The following is a 20,463-nucleotide window of genomic DNA, read 5'->3' on the forward strand; positions in this document are numbered from 1 at the left end:
AAGGAAAGGATAAAGTCTCCAGGAAGCTCCCAAAGAAGAGGAGAAAGCAGTATTATCAGACATTTACATTCAAAGGTAGCATGGAGTAGGGCAGAAACGAATGTAAGTAGAGAACTTTGCCTCTGGTTACAACAAATAGTCTGTAAGGAACAGATTTGAATTAGCATCATTAAAGAAAATCTGGATGTGGGAAATCACACAGGAATTAGAATGCTTGCATTTATTTGCCTGATTGTATTTGCCTCTAGTTTTTCCCTCACATCTGGTTTGGATTACCATACTTTTGTCTCTAGTGGTAGAAGTTTGTTGAAACACACTTATCCAGCTCCTTCCCTTCCTTCTCCTCCCTGCCAGCTAATCACCGAGTGCAGGAAACCTTTTTATTTCTAGCAGAAAATTGATGCAGCATGCATCAAAAAAGCAGCAGAAACATGCCCCAGCAAATATTTCTCCACGTGCTTTAGTATGAGAAGAATTTTTAAAACAATTGTAATGAGTCCAAGTACTTGTAAGGACATACAGCTTGATCAGAGGGCATTGAAGTGGATTGAAAAACATCTATTGACACCAGTCATGGGATGAGGTCCTGGAAAAACTTAGTATGTTTAAGTTTTTCACAATTCGTTTGATATAGCCTACAGAAAAGTACTCATTACTCTGTTCATTGCTGTAGGGCCCTGTCAGTTTCAAATGCAGCCTGGTTTAATTCCACTTCCACGGAGCTTTGCAGGGTTCCTCTCCAAGAGCTTTGTGTGCTGCAGCATCTCCACTTTTCGGAAGTTTGGCTTCTCATTAGAAACCTCCTGCAGTACAAAGGAGCGAGGCATCCTGGAGCCATCTCACACTTGCTTGTGGGCAGAAGCTGTGGAATGCTGACTATTCTGCATTTCAAATCTCTCCAATAGCTGAAGACAAATAAAGCCATTATTATAAACAGCACTGCTGGTTTTTTGTTTTTTTTTTTTTTTTTTCCCCAACAGAAGCAAGACCCATCTGTTTTTATACTGTTTGAGTCCATGACTGTAAGGTTGAGCAGTGCAGAAGGTAGAAGGTTTTTCTTTGCTGACTTCAAGGCACAGACATCAGAAACAGCATATCTTTAGTGTTTCATTTTGAAATCTGCTTGGCTTGGTGCTGGGGGGAGGTTATAGGTGAGGAGAAGAAAGAGAACAAATGACAAGACCTACTTGTTTCCACTATTTCTGAGCCGGGAGAGACCTACATGCTACCTACTACAAGCTGGAGGGACTTTCTTTGCACCATGGCACCACTTCAGCCTTCCAACTCATGCGCCGAGTATATCTGAAAAACCATCTCCAGGGATCTAGGGAGTGGGGGCTTCGGCAGCTCTCTGGTGCTGGAGTTGTTGGCCTTACTTTCCTTAGAGGTTGCTCTGATGGGTACTAATGACTCTACAGGCAAGCAGCTGCAGAGATAAAAGGTGATGAGGCTCATTAGCGTTAAGTGATTGTGGCCAGCCACAAGAAGCCAGCTAGAGACAATCTGGGACAGGAATTACTCAACGTTTGCTGTGCTTTTATACTGGTTTGCTTTAGTAAGTGATTTCTCTGAAGGACACATTTCATTTGCTGTTAAGTTTCCTTGAGACCATTTGATAACTGTTATTAGTGGTGTTCTGGGTTAAAGAGTGGCAGAAAAAGCTCTTGAAAGTTGAAAATTTTAGTTAACAAAACAGATTGTTTTTCTCCCAAGAGCAGACATGTCCCAAAGTCAATCTGAGCCAAGCCATGGCTTGTCGGTAAGAAAGCTAGGCTTCACCCTAGAAGGTATACCTACCTCAGTATTTCATTGCCATGATGATACAAAAAGAAAGAAAGAGAAACAGAAAAAGAAAGAGAAACAAAAAAAAAAGAGAAACAGAAGAAGAAAGGGAAACAGAGAGAGAAACCATAAAAGTTGTAATGGAATTATCTTCTTTTAGGCTTTTTACTGTTTCATTTCAAAGCTTGCAAAGACATTTTTGATTTTCTGTGTTACTTGGTTTCAGACAAGCAGTGTTATGGTTTGTAGAAGTGGCAGCCTCACCTGCTGAAAAGCCAAACTGAAATTTCTCAGTTTTTCAGTCTCAGGCATCTGAGCCCCTGAGTGCTCCTCCACATGGTTTGCCATGCTCTTGGACCCATTTAGATAGAATTATCACAGAACTGGCTGAACTGGCCCAGTCCTGATGGAACCATTTTTCACACCAAGTAATTCATAGGAGTTATGCAATATATGTAAAATCAAAAACAGCCCAGAGTGACACATACCTGGAAAAATATATCAAAAAGCTTTGTCTCTGAGGCAAAACGGGAGTGAATTGCAGTATTTCTGGATGAGAACTGAGTTCTTCCTTTGGTTCCTCCATGGGAGGTGGAGTTGGGATTTCACTGTCTGGATTCTGGTTTGCCTCATGTGGATGGACATCACTTTCAGGGGGTTTCAGATACTGCCTTCTCTTCAGTTTGGAGGTACCTGTCAAGAATATTTTGTCATGGGCCGACTCACCTCTTTGTCTCATGAACTCGTAGTTCGACTGGCCTGAAAAGACGTGCCTCTCTGGTCTCAGCAGATTTAGGGAGGCTCAGGGGATGCATGAATCTGAAAAACATAATGGAACTTGGTGAGCAAAAGGAGTGGTCCCATGTTGACCTCCTAGAGACTGAAGCTGTGAGATTGCAATCCATGTCAACAGGCACAGGAACATGTTGCAATAGTCCAGTGAAAAATGATAATAGCAGAATGTGTTTGTGATTAAAGACGCAAATGGCATTTATACAAAAGGAAACTTAGGGGCTGACATATTTTCTCTTCTATTTTGACACTTTTTCTAGAGAATAAGGTCTCTGACTGAGGCCAGTGGAGGATTACAGTGCCAGAAGGCACCATCTCTTTTGTGTCACGTGCATGTGGATGGGTGACCACGTTGCCTCCTCTCTGTGCTTGCATTGAGCAGCCAGCAGTGACAGAGCTTTCACAGCCAGGATGCAAAGAGTCAGTGTGATTGGAGGTCCCTGCCACTAAACTGATGTAAGAGGCTGTGTGGCCGTCTGGAGACAGACAACCAGCAATCAGTTTATGTAGTCTGGCAAGGCAGTCACCGTGACACCAAATTAAAGTATCTGGACAGGGCTTCACACTCAGATCTGTATAATCTTGCTGGCATTACACCAAGATTTCTGCACGTAGACTGAGCCCACTTATGCACAACTCCCTTCGTTTATTCAAACCCCTCCATTTCTCCTGAACAAATTGTATTTCCTGGATAAATTGCACTACTGCAGACAATACACAAGGATGACTAGGCCAGCTATGCGTTTGGAAATGCTTTCCCCAGTCCCTTCCATTACTCCTTTGCGCCCGCTGCAGCGTGCTGTCTTATCTCGTGATGGATTAGCCTGCATTTCCCATCTCTCGTGGAGATGAAGGGGTGTGCTGCTACCTGCTTTTCAATGAATAACTGCATCATATTTTATCTACAGACATGAAATTGGTGCTTTGAGAGACAGGGCTGTTATTAAGCTAGCAACTTAATTAAAAAAAAAAAAAAAAAAAAAAAAAAGGAAGTCGTGTGCTTTCAGATGAGATTTTAGACAAAGAATTATGCCTTTATTAGCAAGTGAGTCCTTGACATTGTTTGAAGGAGACAGTCACCTTGGAAAACATAAGCCTTTGTGGTGTAGCTGTGTTTTGGAGCTGTATTTGCTGGTTTCCTTTGTTTCACGAGGGAGTATCTTGTGTACGTCTCAGGTCGGTACCCGGCACTTGTTTGTCCTTCAGCGACTGTGGTAGGAGTAACTGCAAAACTTGCAGGGCTTGGGAGACTACTGCATGTGCAAGGAGGAGCTCCTGTGTTCATCTGGGTGATCCTACAGATCCACTCGGTGAAACACAGAGTGCAGGCAGAAAATAAATGTCTCTACCCTGCTAGCCAGCTCACGCAAGGTTAGCCAGGACATCCCTGTGACAGCTGAGGAGCAGCCAGGCTGTGGACCTCAGCTTTGTCCTGTCCAAAGCAGGCAAACTGGTGGCACCTTGAATGCAAAATCTGATGGTTTTGGTCCCACAGCTGTACATGGGAGCCCCGGTACTATGGGCTGAGACCTTTTGTGGGGCATCAGCCCACTCTTCTTGGGGCCTGGTGTTCATGAGAGTACATCTCTGTCACCGAACTGGCGACACCAGTCTCAGAGGACAATTCCCAAGAGTATATTTTATTTAGGTATGTTTTACGAGACACGCACACCAGAAATGTTTCCCTGAGGACTGAATAGTCTTCCTAACTTATGGTAATGTTCAAAATAGCACAATTTCATCCTCAAAGTATTCTGCCAGCTGATGCTACTGCACCCAGCACATAAACTAATTATATGCTGCAAAGAGCTTCTCCTAACCTCCCCTATCCCAATTGTCAGGCTGGAAAATAGGCTTTAATAATACCTCTGGGATTTTAATCTGGGGAGAAACAGACCTGAACATCCAAGTGCCCTTAACACCCACTTCTCTTTTATATCAAGGCTTCTCGAAGTGGAGTGCCTCTTCTCCTGACAAAATAACCCAGATCCAAAACAATTAGGGCTTTGAAAGCTTTGAATTCTCCCTGGAGGCTTGCAAGCAGCCAGTGCAGCTGCCTGAGCAGCACCGTAATGCTCTCCTGTCATACAGTCCCACTTCGTAAGTGGGCTGCCAGGTTCCAAATTAGCCCTGGCGTCCGAACAGCATCATTAAAAAGGAGAGATTACAGCCAGACAGGGAATAGGCCAGCCTGAAGCTGAAACAACATTAATGCACATCTCTTCTGTTGCATATACATCTTTCTGAACGTTGCTAAAATGCTGTGTCAGCACTCAATGGGGAGGATTAAATGACAAGCAATAATATAATAATATTTATCATTCGGGGGATGGGGGGGAGGGGTGTCTTTTAATGTGTATATTCATACCCAAACTGTTCTGATGTGTAATTTATAACTTGTATAAGAGGTACAAACTTTTCTGCGCCCCAGAGATGTGCAAACTGTTGTCAAGTGTCTGGCTGCAAAACACAACAGGCTTCACTGAGGGTCTCCCTTTGAAATGTGTGAGAAAAACCTCAAATCATTTTCTTCAGACAGGCTCTTCTGTAATGCTATTTTATTCGTGATTGCAATGGTGGGTGTCCTGTCAATCAGGAGTGCATTTTGGTAAACAAATCGTAGCCTTTTATTCCCTATTACCCGACACCTGATCACCTCTCCTGTTTCCTCATTGGGTGAGTACAACAGGTTCACAAGCTACTCAATGCTCCTCTATACCATATATGCACAATTTTTTATTTTTTTTCAACCCTTCAATTTCTCCTTTCTTATGTTTTGAGAACTTGTGATCTTTGTTTTGCTGTTCTCACACTGTTTTCCTCAAGCTTCTACCTTATTTTGGAACAGTGAGACCTTCTACTGTCCACTTACCTACTTAACATTTCTCCTTATTATGGCTACACAACTACCTTGGAATACAGAAAAGTAATTCTCTACTGCAAAAATACAACTTTGTTTCTCACAAACACGGCTAAAATATTTAGACAACCGAAAATCTCCACAATTTTCATTCTTTTCTAAGGTATTTACCCCATAGTGGCACGCCAGGATAATACAGCACAGAGTTACTGGGTTTTGCATGAAACAATGCAGAATGTGTTTGGAAAAGGGCATAACCCCTATTAAATGCTGGGATTACTGGGAACTTGGGCAAGGAGGGCAGCCTGCAGGATGTTGCATACGGTCTTTTGATGACCAGCTTTAAGGTGGCAGGGGGACCGTGGGATCTCTGAGCAGGAGTGGAGAAGATCCACGGGGAACCTCTGGAAGCAGAGGGAGATAGACCAGGAGAAAACCTGGAGAGAGAGGCAGCAACAGCCACACTTAGAGTATGTCAAGTAGCCCTTGTACACCAGGAAGGAGCCGTGCTGGAGCCTTGCTGGCTATCCCTGTCACTGTAGCTATCTCTGTCATCTCTGTGTGTCCTGTGGTAAGCGGGACACTTGCTGAGGGGTGACAGCTCTGGGCTTCAGCAGTACGGGATCACTGATGGAAGTTGGTTTTGGCCACGGCATTACCGCTGATGTGACTGAAGTCTCTGAAACCAACATCTTTAATCAAACAGCTCTTAATGGAGCAGGAAACTGAACCAGTGTGTGCTTTGTGGATCTGCCAGAGTGCCTTCGTGTTACATTAATGTTGAAGCAGTCCCAGGAGGAGATATAATTTTGCCACTTGTTCCAGGAAAGCATTGAACTGTTTCTGCTGTTTATCCTCAAGCAGTCTTAACCATTTAGGCAGTCACATTATCTGAACAACATTGGCATTTGACAGCTAACTTTAGTGTCCTCTACCAGCTTTTGATACAAATTCGATTTTTTTTCTCCTGAGCTGAAATTATAGCTACTGTCTTGGAGGGGAAGGGGAGAGGAAGCAAGGATTTCACAGAAGTGAATTAATAAATAAAAGGAGGGGACTTCTGTTTTGTCAAAATGCAGTAAGATTACAGCACTTTTTGATCCACGCATTTTTGGCAAATCTGTATCAAAGAGACATTGCAATTTTAAGAGCAGAATTAAGCCCAGAGAGCAGCCTGAATGCAGCCATTGTTCTGAGGGAAGCCTTGAGCAGTGTTTGAGTTAGAGGAAACTGTGATTGGATTTTGCTGTTTACTTTTCCCTAGGTAGGAATGGCAAACAATAATCTCAAAGGGACAAAGGGCACTGAGTTCCACTCCTGGTCACCCTCATATAAGTTTATAACCTCTTCATTGCTAGGAGTGGAAGCTTTTCTTGGTGTATCCTGCCAAGATTGGGCAAAACTTGTTTCCATGTACTTCAAGACAAAATCTGGAAGGATTTATGAGCACCAGCACAAAAGTTACACGTGGCACTGCGGAGCTCTAGAAAGGATACTTAATGCAGAGAGAGGCAAGGCTAATGATTTGGTCGCATGCTGCCTTTTCCTTTGAGATATTCTGTTTCTTGCTTAATTTTAGCATTGTTCACTCTGCTTAGAGAACACCAAAGGGGCTGTGCTACAGCAGGAACACTTGTGTCCTGCTCTCCCATCCGCTGCCAGCAGCAGGAACCTGTCAGCGTACCCTGCAGGTGGGCAGAGGCAGGCAGGCAGCAGAGATGAACGGGGAGGTTTTCTTTCCCCCTCACCAAGTTTTCAGCCCAGAAGCCGTGCTCTTGAGGCAGTTATGACAGACCTGGAGAAGAGGCAGGCAAGCAGTGACTTCAATGCACCAAAATGTGCTCAGGCCTCTGGCACCGCACAGAGGCCGCCAAATGTTCTTGCTGATGCCATTCAGCTGCTGGAAATGAATCTTTCTGCAGGCAACTATAATTACCAGGAGGGTCAGTGGAGGGAATAGCTGTCTTTCTGAGCCACTGAACCAGAAAATAGGCTTTTGACAGGATCATCATAATCTCCAGCCAATATCAACAAAAAGGGCTTCCTGCCCTAATGAAGCTGCCGTGGGGACATCCAGTTGCTCTCTTTTTGGAGCTCTTTTGTCGTCCCTTCTTGTGTCCTGCCTCTGACCAGCACTGGGAACTGGGAGCTCTGACTGCAGGTAGGAGCCGTGGCACTGGAGCTGGTTGTGGGTGCTCTGTGGGCCACCTGTGAGAATGGCAAAGCTGGTCTTACAGGGCGTTTTTACCACTACACTCACTGCTGCTGCTTGCCACAGTAGTGAGTATGCTGGAATATCTCCAGACTGCTGAATGCCTTCCTAAATTAAATACAAATAGAGAGAGAAAATAAGTCAATAATATGGAAAAGCTGATCCTGTGTCCACTCAGGTCACAAGAGACACTGCTTGAAATTTCCGCATCCAAACCACGTTCTTTTGCCAGGCTTATCAGTGGGAGATGCGTTTCTTGAGAAAACTGTATTAATTTATCTGACATTCTTCTCCTTCTCCCATCATAACATGTCTCTGTGGGCCCTCCCTGTGCTCACCTGGCTGGCAGCCTCACTGTGAGGGCTGTGAAGGGAGCATGGCTTGCACAAGAGCTGGCTCCAAGCTTCATAGGGGCGCAGGCAAGGTCTTGCTGTGACCAAACCTCCAGGGTTGCTCTTGCTACACAAAGCTGGTGGCTAGGGAACAGAAATAAAACTAGGAGAGATGCTTCCTGACTGCTGGGGGCTCTGCCTGCTGTGGCTATGCCTAGGTTGGTGGATGCTCTGCATGTCAACATAACTGCTGGGGATGCAGCCATGCTAGATCTGCACCAGGTACAGGATTTTCAAGGGCAGCTGGCCCTCATTGCCCTTTGTAATTCAGGGCTAAATCGGGACTTAGTGCTTGGTGCTGCATGGAGGGTGGTTGTGCTGTGAACTGTGGGCTGTAACCTATTCAGAACTTCATTGACTGGTTCTTTGTATGTGCTGACTCTTTGTTTTCAATTTCTCTACAAAATCATCTTTCTGTAGACTTGGCAGGGGAGAAAAATCCTTCTGGTGACTAAAGGGAGGAACAGTCTTTTGAAGGTGGCTGTACAGAAAGACATGGTCTGCAGATATAAAGGTTACATTGGTCACACCCTTGGTACCCTGCATAACATTAGATTTAATAGCAGAAAAAAGGACTTAGTGTTTATGTTTGTTTGTTTGTTTGTTTTAATTATTATTATTTATTTAACTTTTAAGAAATCCCCCAAACACAATATATCTGATAACAGCTTAGTTACGTGTCATTGGCCATATGCTCAGCAGGTGTAGGCTGGCACAGTTCTGTGTTTTCTGAAAAGCTCTGTAACTTACACTCAGTCACAGGGCCAGTCCTAAAGTATGCAGAATTGAGTGTTGGTAAACACAAAGACATACTTCCTTCAGAGACAGAGTTGTTGAAGTTGTAATTCCAAGGCTTTTACTTAATCATTTAGCAGCTTAATGTGTCTACAGCCCCTACAACCTACTTTACTGCAAAATCAGCAGGCGTGAACTGCCATTGATGGTGGCTGACCTAAATGAAAAAGTAAAGCAGAGTCAGCTTTGGGTATGTTACTCATCCCAAATGGGAGGCAATCAGTTGCTGTGGATAGTAACTTCTTAACTTCTTAAACAGCCCCAGCTGATTCTGCCAGTGATCATCCAGCAATGGCCTCTGTTGCGTTGGTTTAAGCTGATTCTGGACCTTGATCTAAAACTTGGTTTTAGGGTTTGATTTAGAATGGATTAAAAATTGTCTCCTAATTTAAGTTGGGTTTAACAAAGCCACAGTTGTTTCTTCCAGTCTTAAGCCAAAACCATAGTGGGCCACTTGAAAAAGGAAAGGGGATGAGGCAGGCTCTAATTTTATTTTATTTTTTTTATTTTTTTATTTTTTTTTCTCCTGATAAAGCAGGATTTATGATAGAGTTTTGGTTACATCCATGTTTCTACTCATCTACTTGTTCCCAGGTCAAATTCTAGCTGGTTTCAATAGGTTGGTTAAGGGATACAGGTCTCAAAGACAAAAAGTTCCAGCAACTTCTGTGCAAATATACATCAGTGTAGGCAAATAGATGTGCGTAAACTTAGTGATCCGCCAAGGAAGTAGCATGAGTTTAATCGTATCATGCACAAAATAACCAGAGAGAAAAGAGCCCCAGGAAAAGTGTTTTAGCTCCACTTGCAAGATCTTGGTTCTTTAAGCACATCTAACACCAAGCAGAACACTACCAGCACAGGCTGCTTTTGCTAGTTGATGTTGTTCACAAGTAAAGCACGTTTTGCTCCTGGGAAGCCTGCAAGTTTGTGTGTGTTTTATAAAGTGCCACCTGCCTGGTCTTGATGAGACCTTTCAGTTCTGCGCGTGTGAACTTCAAGCAAGGGGCTGTAAAATGTTCCCACCCTCTACTGGCAGGTCTACAGGCTGTCTCAGGATGCTGAGCAGTCTGTATGTGCCTACAGTGGCCATGATTAATGGGACAAAACAAAAAAAAAGAAACGTATACCATGTCCAGGCTGAAAGTGTAATAAAAATGTCCTTTCACTCAATACAATGCTAGCTGCGCTGAAGTAGTACCATTAGATGAAAACAAGTTTTATTGTTGCTAATATGTAACTAAACCTGTCCCTCTGTTCCCTGTTCGTGACTTTCATTTTCTAAATATTGATATATTCCCATAGAAATCTTCCTGCTTCTTTCCTTTACTAGAAGGTATTGCGTTGAAAGCCATGTCTGGACCCAATCACAAGTTGCAAGAATATTTCTGCTGGTTTTGGACCTCACCTACAATGAATTTCCTGTAGGAAATGTCTCTCCATATCTGTCCCTCCTCACGTTTCAGTTTGGTAGAACATTTTTTTGTGTTTGGTTTTAAAAGAAAAAGAATAGTTTGCATGAGATTTACCAATAATCTCTAATATGTCTGACTGAGGGGCAATTATCTGGTATGGTCTCCTATTACTGTGATTATCTGGTATGATCTCCTATTACTGTGACGTGAGACAAAAGAGGTTTTCTTGAGCCCACTGTTATCCTTGTAATAGGTAAAATCACCTGCTGTGAAATTATACCAATGCTATGGTAGAGACAGAGGTTTTCTGGCTTTAGTAGGAGCAGAGCGTAGAATACAATTAGCCCTTCTCAGCTCATTCTTTCTTTGCAGACTAAGCATTATTTCCTCAAAGGGCATGCCATTTAAGAGAGAGGTTAGGAAGAAAAATAAGGCAGAAATCAACTCTGAAAAGAATTATTATAGTAACACCGCGATCTGCGCCATCTGTGTCCTCCTCTGTTCTGCAGCCCGAGCAGTGGAAGACAAACAGCTATCCTCACACATTTGATGCTGAATTAAATTGTGTTTCATTTTGCTCATACTGAGAATAATTAGTCTGAAGACCTGCTCATTTATTTCTTGAGCTGCGCATTTTGTATTGTAGGAAGAAGAAACAACCTTGCCTTCAGCGTCTTTGCTTAGAATAACGTGGCATATACAACTGAATCGATTCCTGTCTAAATTCTGGGGGAGCAAACTGATTGATGGGGCTCATGGTCGTGGTCACTGGCTTCTCTGCCAGCAGCAAAAACCTTGGTTGTTAAAGTGTGGCTGTGGGGTCATCATGTTCCAGTGGACAACGTGACTGCTCGTAAGGGAGATGCTCACGTCTTCCTGCTTGGAAAGCCACCTGTCCTCCACGTGCCCTTGAGCACTTCATCTCTTTCACTTCTTGCCCTGGCTGGAGTACACTAACACCTCCAGTGATTTGTGATGATTAGAAAGGAGCAAGGGTGTCAGGGACTGAGGTTCGGGAGAAGAATCGTGTCTGTAGTTTGTCCTTTTGGGGCCACAGTTTGTCACCAAAAATAATTTCTGCCTCGGCAAAGCTGGTGGTTACTTGATATGCTTTAATGATTCTCAGAAAGGAGAATCCTGTACAAGGAGAGACACTGTCTATCCTTGTTTGAGTGTATATAGTAGCCTAACCGGCTGCATTTCTAAAACATCCTTCTCCATAGGGTTTAGCAGGATCCAAGTTTTAAACTTTGTGGGTATTGGGACAATGGGAAGACTATAGCTTGTGCAGGTGGTTCAGTTATTTTTAACAGGTTATTGCTTGAAAATAGTTTTACTCGGTCTTCTCCATTAGCCAAAGTTGTTTGGGTTTTTACCTGGCTTGTCAAAAAGTCTTTCCAAATATTTTAGGAACTTCTGAGTAGAGCATTTTCTTTTCGATTCTCTTCTTTTTAGGAATCTAATCCTACAAACTTTTTTGTACACTTATTTTACTGTCTTCGGTTTCCTATGTGGCAACATGAGATAACAGTGATGACAGTGCCAAACCAGGCTGAGGTGCCGTTTTATTTTGGGTTGGGGGCCTTGCAAAAGTGTGTTTAGCTGTACAATGGGACCAGCAGAGTCCCACAGACTCCACGGACCAGACAACCCCAAAACGACGGTGGGCACACCGTGATTTACCACATCCTGCTACCTCGAGGGAAGAGGGGCTCGTGTCGTGTCCCGGACTCTGCGCTGCCCTGGGCACACTTTACACCCCCCTGCGCCGCACACTGACCCCTTCAGGGCTACGACGAGCCCCGGGGGGAGATTTTGGGGCCCTCCCTGCCTAATGATTGACCCAATTCCCCCGGGAAGAGGCGAGGTCCCCGCGGGAGGCGGGCGGTGCCGCGGGGCTCCCCTCAGGGCTCCCCTCAGGGCTCCCCTCAGGGCAGCGCCGCCATTTCGGCGACCGCGCGGCCGCCCCGCAGCCCGACAGGGGGCGGCCGAGCCGAGCCGAGCCGTGCCGGGGCCGAGCCGTGCCGAGCCCAGCCGGGCTTGTGGGGCCGGGGGAGCCGCCTCCTCGCCTCCACCTCGGCTGTGCGGCGGGGCAGGCACCCGGGCGGGCGGCGGAGAGGCGGAGGTAAGGCAGGGGCGGCGGCGGGTGGGTGCCGGGCTGGGGGACGAACTTCCCTCGGCGGCGGCAGCGGGCGCCCCCCTTCCTCCCACCCCCCCCCTCCCCCCCCGGCCCGATTTCCCCTGTTTTTAGCCCAAGTGGAGGTGCCCCCCCACACACACACTCCCTCTGCCGGACCCCAGCTTCCCCTTCTCCTCCGGGCCGGGTTTGGCTGCGAGCTCCGTGCGTGCCCGCTGGGTTTTGGGGGGTGCTGTGCTCGGCAGCCCCGGCACCCCGCAGGTAGGTGCTGCGCGCATCCCCCCCGCAGGGCTGCGGGGTTTGCTCGGCGAGGTGCTGGTCCCGCAGACCTGCTGCCTGGGCTTGGCGGGGTGTCTGGGTGTCTCGGCCACCCTGCTGGCAACCCAGGCAGGTTTGGAAAACCCCCAGCCTGGCGTCGCCCTCCCGACCCTCTCACCCGCACCGCCGAGGGAGAGGTGAGAGCAGAGGCATGTGGACGGGCGCAGCGCCGCAGGCTGGGGGCTCACCCGCTCACCTCTGTTTCTCTTTTCTTTTTTTTTTTTTTTTGGCTAACGCCACGGTGGCTGCGCTTGGCTTCACGCTAGGGACGAGGTTGGTGAGTTGAGCAGCCGTGCTGCGGACCCGCGTGGTTGAGGGACAGGCTCGGCGTGCCCGGCTTTGTGCTTGGTTTGCTCCTCGAGAAGTGGTTTGTGATCAAAACTTCCTCGCGCACTGGAGGGAGGCGGATTTTGAGAGCTCCGCGCACGTCTTTGCATCGTCACGGTGTGACAACCTGACAGCTGGCGTCCCAGAGGCTTACCCAAGAGGCTTGTTGCGGAGAAGTGAGGAATTGCTGGTGCGAGGACCAGCAAACCCTAGAGGTACCCGCTGCTGGCTGAAGAGCTGCAGCTCAAGCATGGAGAGGTCCTGGTTGGTGGGGCTCCTGGGGAGTCCTGCTTGCAGCTGGTCCTGCAAACCGTCTGCCTGACTTCTGGCAAGAGCACTGCCAGATGGCATCCAAAGATGTAGAAGCCTTCTTGCTCCAACCTGGTGGTCAGATCAGCCCGTTCTGAGGCTGGTTGTGGGCAGCACTCATAAACAAAATGTTCCAAATGATGCTGGGGTGTGTCCTGAACCAAGTCGGAGCAAGAACTGGTTACCTCTTTGATTATCGGAGGGATAAATGGTGGCTGAGGATCCTTCCCGCCCCTGCTCAGATTGCAGTAATTTCTCATACAGACAACAGGGTTGTTTTTATTCCTCAAGCCATTTAATTGCATTTTTACTGTCCTGGTTTCAGCTAGGACAGAGAGATAATTTGCACAGGTATAATTCATCTATAACAAGGGGTGCTGTCACTGCTTGTAAAGAGAGGAACGGAAGGAGAAAATCTTATGGACGTTCTTGAACTGAGGAGTTCACAGTCCGGGTGCTCTTCAGGACGTAGGCGGAGAACCTGTTGCCCTCTCTCCCACCATAGTCAAGCAACTTATCCTAAGTTTCCTATTCATCTGCATACTCTCCTGAGTGGACCAACCTTTGTTTCCTTCTCCTCTCTGGGGAGGAGGGAGGTAAAAGTGTTCCTGGCATGAAAGAGGAAGAGACTGTGCTTTTTGTAGCAGAGACAGTGTGCAGATCTCAGAGCAGGCAGGACAGAAAGAAGAGGAACACAAGGTATGCAGGGTGCAGTCAACCAACACTGGCTTCCAGAAAGTGCTAAAGAGTAAAAAGTGGGGGATGCAGAAGAGTATGGTGTTGTTTGGCACCAGGCAGCTAGGAATTAGGATTTAATACTGTTTGCTACAGTGTTGTTGTAGTAGCCCCTGCTGCTTAGAACAGATTACTGAGCAATGTGAAACTTGGGACTGGACCAAATCACTTCAGCTCCTTTGCTGATACTTTGTCACAATAAATGTTTCTTTATCAGCTGCCAGCAAGCTACTCAGCATCATTCAAGATCCCAGAGGAAGGTACTTGTGTTCTGGAACAGAAACTAAGAAAAGTAGAAAGGGCTGAGTACCCTGGAAACGTGGATCTCAGAGTAATTTGGAGTACTAATTGTTTAGAAATGTTACAGGAAAACCATGTGGTATAATTCTTTGTTCAATATTTAATCTTTACCGTGAGTCAGGTAAACTGAGTTCTCAGAATACAGAAAAAAACAACGTTATTTTCATTTTTCTGTTTTAGGAAATCATTGATGTTTCAGAGGTACCTTGGACAGACATGAGTTTGTGAGCCTCCTCTGAGCAGTGGACTTAGGCCTGTGCAGGTAAGACGGGTACAGGAAGCTGAGATGAGTAGGATGTAACTGGCATCTTAATGCTAGCTGGTGTACATTTAAACTTACTTCTGGGGAAATTTGCAGCATACTACTGCAGTACGTTTATTTGGTGATGGGTAATCAGCATATTAATAGGAAAGAAAAGGTCAAATGGTCACAAAGGAAGGACAGGAATGTCTGAAGGTCTAAGAGTAAATATTTCAGAGAGAGACTGAGAGGCTGTCATTTAAGGGATTTCAGATCACACAATAACAGAGGGAAAGGTTTTTCTCCCTGTGGTAATTAAGTAGTCTTGCTGCCACATTTCACTTTCTCTTTTCTGCTGAGCTGAGGAAAAGATTCAATAAATGTTAGAGAAGGACCAGAGTGTGGGATTTAAAAAGTTGGGGATGGGAGAAGGATATTAAATAGGGTCATTCTGGCTTGTAAACCGTAACTTTAGTTTGATATTCCTCAGAAAAGATAAAGAGTGACTTAGCCTAATCAAACATCTTCATGGGAACATGCTTCTTATGAGCAGGGGACCCTCCAGTCTAACCCTCCAGTCTAACCATTAGAGATCTTCCAAGATCACTTTGCTCTAAAAAATGTGTTCAGATCTGATTTAAAATATTTGCCTCTTTTGCTGTTGAGGGCATTTTCTTTCTGCGCCACTACAATCAGAAAAAATGCATTTTCTGGTTTTGTTTCAAGGTTGACCATATGGTCGAGCTACTATAAGAGACAGGTGTTTAACGCAGAAGGTCTGTGGCAAATTCCTTGGCCAGTAATGTGCAGTATATCCAGGTACTTGGTAGTAGATTGCCCCTTTGGACTTAAAGCCGAGTCTTTCCTCAGTCTACTGAGGTTGGTTGGTTTTTGATTTTTCTTTTTGTAACTTTAACTTGTTTTGTAACTTGTAATTTATTACCATTTGGGAGTACAAAAAAAAAAAAAAAAAAAAAAGAAACATATCTTAATTAAGCAGCTTTGATGTTTTAAAAGAAATGCAGGCAGACAGATGAATGCAGTCTGTAAATCAGGGACTGGAATGAGTGCTCAACAGACGCGTAAAAAAGCTGGGGGAGGCTTGACACAGCCCATGACCAAATATCACTCTGTGTCTGAAACCAAAGAAACATGGCTGAGAGCTATAAGAAATGAAGTCCTGATTTATTTCTCACTCTTCAGTCATACAAAACTTACTCCACCTATAAATCTTGGGAAAACTGCAATTTGTCTTCTCCATCAGACAGCTGTCTATATTTCAGAGTGACCCAAGCATTCATTAACCAGTACTGCATGGCACAAAAGTTAGTAGTCAACATTTCAGATAGTGCTTCTCTGCAAAATACACAATCATACCGTTTTTTTTTCTTTTACTGAAGAAAATATTCAAGAAACGGTCCAGTTCCTGGATCTGGAAACATAGTTAGGTTTTTCCTTAAAAGAAATTTTAAGTGACTTTAAATCTCTCTATGGATTCTGACAGTCTTACAGAATCCTAGGATGGTTTGGGTTGGAACGGACCTTAAAGATCACCCAATTCCAACCCCTCAGTGGTTTTAACGCCATTTTTGCTTTCACAATTAAATGCCTTTGTTTGTCCCGTTCTGGAGTGGCACTGACATGATAATAGAGTGCTCGATAAAGGAAGGCATTGAAGTGGTGTGTATCTATAGTGGTATCAAAACCCACAACTTAAGAGAATTTGAACAAAACAGATATATTTTTGATTCTTTGAGTCTTCAGTTACGGTAATTGTAGAAGTTACATGTAACAACAGAACTCTAGGGTTTTTCTTAGTAAAGTGTGGTACTTCATTTCTAAATGATCCTTTAAAGGAAAAGATAGAGATTCAAAGCTCTTTGACTTGAAATAATCATTACACAGCCTGAGATTAACTATGGTCTTCTCTTTCCACAAGAATGGAAAGTTGCATATGTGTCCTCATTGAGGGTTAGTACTGAATTGCAAACAGGAAATGTGAAAATGGTGTTGGCTATAAGCTATAATAGTTACTTTTTTCTTCTAAGATAGAATTGACTTTAACTTGTAAAAGCGAAGATGTTTGCAGAAAGCTGGCATGGATACTTCTTCAACACCTGTTCCCTACAATTAACAGGCACTAATGAGTTAAGGTTACTTGGATACTGCGAACTATCACCTAATAAGTATGTGTCTTAACAATCTCACTGTTCATCCTTTTCAAAATAAAACTGCATCTTGAAATGTCAGTCACAACTGATAATAAAGCACACACGAGTTAATAGGCATATCTGGTTAAAATTAATGAAAGCTCTTCCCCAGAAGGGCAGATAAAGGAGGCTAATGTTTCTGCATTGGCCAGGGATGAGCTTTTGTTCATGGGCTCTCATTACCTGCACAAAATATCCTTTAATCCCTTAAAAAATTAAAGGAATCTAATAGGATGTGTAAGGTTGTGTCATGTCATATCTGCTGTACCCTGTGCTGACTCTTGGCCTTTCTGAGGCTGAAATCCAAGTGCAGATTTGAGTAGCATCATCTTGTATTATGCGCAGGGAAAACTCAAGTTCATGGGCTGCAATTCGTCAAGTTACTTAGTTGGTTATCCAAAATTGGGCTATATGAATTGCCTACAGTAACCATATATTAAATGCAAAAATTGAGAAAAATTTGGAATGGAATGCTTGATGGCAACAAAAAAACTTCAAGCATCTGTGGTCCCAATTTAGTTGCAAAGTAGTTGAATTAGCAAAAGAGAGATTCCACTTTAGAGATTGATTAACGAGCTCATTGCGAATATTCCTAATTAAGCTCCCTATACAACCGGTGAAAGAACTGACCTTTTACATTGGTGATTGAGAGCAGACACATGTGGGAGTCTGAAATCCATTCCCTTTTTCCTATTTCTCTCAAACAGGAGTGCACGAGAGTGATGGGTGTGGGCCTGACCACCTTAGTTCTATGTCTAATTTACACAAATAAAATTAGGCAGTTGTAGCTACTCTCTTAGTTTCCCCCCACAGGTTTTTTTTTTTTTTTTTTTTTGAGTGAGAATGGATTTCAACATACGTCTTTCATTTAAATAAGGGAAAGATACTGGTTGACAGTTGCTGTCCAGCCCCTCACGTCTCAGGCAAAATGTTGAGATTCAGGTAATAGCAGCAGCATATTGAACTCTTTGTCTTTAGAATTTTCCCTCTTTTTCGTTCTCATATAGCCACAGATGTATTTTTTAGCTCTTGCATTCTGATTGAACATGTTCCATTATGGTGAACATACTTTGGGAATCAGATATTCTTAGAAATCTGAAGTGGGAAAAATCCATGTCGAGAAGTGTTGTCATACGTAGGGAATGGCATGGAGGCCCAAGGCTTTCAAGGTCTTTTGGGAAGCAGTTAAACCGATGAAGACAGATGTTGATTTAAACCACGGCCTGGCTCTGCCTGTACAGAGAAAGCAAAGATGGTAGGGGAGTGGAATAAATTTTAGATCTATGTCCGTATTGTAAGTATTTTCAGATTAATCTTGTCTGGTTATGAACTGAAAGCTGATAGAAGAGAGAGATGTTGTCTATAATAATTTCAACCAACTTATTGTAAAAAGCCATGCTGTAGTTATTAAATATGCTGTAGAGGAAGATGGGTTCTGTATCTTGTAGGGATGTGTCTATTTGAAAGATAAGGATCAAGGCTGGAAATGGACTTCTTGATCTTGGGAGCTCTAAGCACCATTATTTTTTACTTCTGAGTTTAAGGAGCTTTGTTGTTATATTCTGACATTAATATGTCAGACAGATGAGTCATGCTATATTCTCTTCTGTTTTGTAAGTTAAAATCTTTGTAGCATACAGGACTCCAGGAAGGTCTGTCTGTCTTATGCATCTCTGCACCTTGGACCTCTTTCTGCATAGGAGAAGTAACTAGAGAAGTAAAATCAATGCAGCGTCTAAATGCAAGAGTTTCAGATTGTAAAGCAACTGGCATATTCTGTGGGAAGACCACAAAATATTTTTCAGTGCAGAGAGAGAATACATAGAGGCACTATCCACACCTTTTTCGAAAAGGTCATCTTCAACAGAAGGTGGTGATACCAATCACCCCAACATCCATACCAACATTCACTGAAGTACTCTACTTGCTTAACTTAGACCACTGAGTGCTTTTTGTAAACAAGTACCAATTTGAGAAATGTTTGGACTGAGGAATTTAAAGCCTACCAAAATGGGAAAATTACCAGATTCCCACAAAGAAGCCAAGTATAAAAGATTTTACCTCTTTCTGATGTGTGGTTTTCATAAGGCTGTCAAAAATTATAAGGCATGATATCAGTTCCATTTGCACGGCTTCCCAGGAACAGCGGCTGTATTGCTTATCTTTTAGGAAGTTGAAGATTCTTTGGAAGTACTTCTTCACACTGAGACCTGTGCTTTTTAGGATCCATGTCTGAAAGCTGTTTCTTGGTTTTGGTATCTCTTCTAGCACGCATCTCTCCAGTTCTTCAATTTGATGATGAATTCCGTTTTGGAATTTCTCAATAGTGCTTGTACTCCAAGCACCTTTGGGAAGGTTTCTGCTGAATAGCTGGAAGGTCTGCTGGAGGAACTCGTAGATAACCACTGTGACATTCTTCTTTGTGACCTTCGTAATCAACACGGGAAACCTGAAATCAGTTTTTTCGTTGAGACACGGCTGAGAAAAATATCCACCCATTTTGCGCAGAAAGTTCATGTTCTGGTAGTTTGCTTCGATTCCTTGGAAAAGGCAAACGGGGTGTGAGATTTTGGAGCACAAGGCCAAGGCAATGCAAAGTTGCAGCAAGCTCCTCTGAACCAAGATGGTCATGCTGACAAAGTGGTCAGCATTACTTGCCGTTGTGCAGATCTGTAAGCCTGCAGTTTCTCGGTCGTCTTTTCTGTGTTCACATGCGGCTTTTTCGTGACTCTGAATTTATTTCCCCTGTGTGACATGTTGGGTATTACTCATTTTGTAGGAATTGTGTTTCTGTCAACTGTGATTCTGGCCAAGTTTTGCTGTTGCTTTCAGTTGCAAAGGCTTGCTCATTTCTACTCTAACTTCATTTCATTAAAAGAAGAGTAAGTGAATCAGTATGGTTAGTCAGTGGACATGGGCAGATCAGCATCTGATAATGGCATTTAGTCTTCTTATTCTTACTAGAATTGCTTTATGCTGAGAAATTTTATTTTTATGGTTAAGTTGGAAAACAGTCTGAAAAAGGATCGCATCCCTAGCTAACAGTTATGTGCCCTAAGCAAGATGTAATTTTGTCGATTTAAAAACAGATGTGGTTTTTTTTTTTTTTTTTGTAGGACAAATTGTTTTGTTTGGGGAGTGGCTTAAATTTTATTAGCAAAAGAACCCTGTTGTTGCCACAACAGCATCAACTCACTAGGGCATTTGTTGCTATCACAATGTTGGCAAAAAGAAGTGTGTACAACTCCTAGGGCAGATGCCTTTTTCCCCAGTATCTCTGATCATCTGCTGCTCAGAAGAGCTTTCTTCTACTTTACCACCAGGTGAACGAGCCTAGATTTTGACTAAATCCGTAATTTAGTCAAAATTTTGGACACCGTAAACTAAATTTTTGACACCATCAAGTGTTCTTTTAGGTAAAGAAGAGGAGTTCTTTATCATGCAGAGAAGGCAGCTTCTGTTCTGAAGCCTCCTCCTGTGAAGATAAGCTCTCAGGGAGACTGAAATTTCCCTGTGCTGGTAGCAAAATGCCCTGTTTTTGGGACCATGCTAGCCAGAAAAACTCTGGAATGGGTCTCCCAGCGTCAGGCCACTGCAATTCCAGTGTAGTTCTGTGGGTGTCGAGGTTGTGGGCCAGC

General features: G+C 44.0%; 1 protein-coding gene across 9 annotated transcripts in view; it reads left to right on the plus strand.

The window, feature by feature from the left end:
* Positions 1 to 1,536: 1,536 nt before the first annotated feature.
* The window catches only part of MOB3B (MOB kinase activator 3B), a 98,405-nt gene continuing 79,478 nt past the window's right edge, over positions 1,537 to 20,463 (plus strand). For 3 of the 9 annotated variants that reach the window (XM_084504796.1, XM_084504788.1, XM_084504790.1), the window contains exons 1-2: positions 12,242 to 12,373; positions 14,555 to 14,636. The gene's annotated coding sequence lies outside the window, so the exon portion shown is untranslated. Of the gene's footprint in view, positions 1,556 to 7,129; positions 7,596 to 12,241; positions 12,374 to 12,610; positions 12,647 to 12,969; positions 13,246 to 13,941; positions 14,039 to 14,554; positions 14,637 to 20,463 lie in introns of those variants that run through there. The other 6 variants (XM_084504792.1, XM_084504795.1, XM_084504791.1 and 3 more) reach the window with 6 other exon arrangements.

The sequence above is a fragment of the Aythya ferina genome, assembly GCF_964211825.1.
Source record: "Aythya ferina genome assembly, chromosome: Z".
Classification (NCBI taxonomy): Eukaryota; Metazoa; Chordata; class Aves; order Anseriformes; family Anatidae; genus Aythya; species Aythya ferina.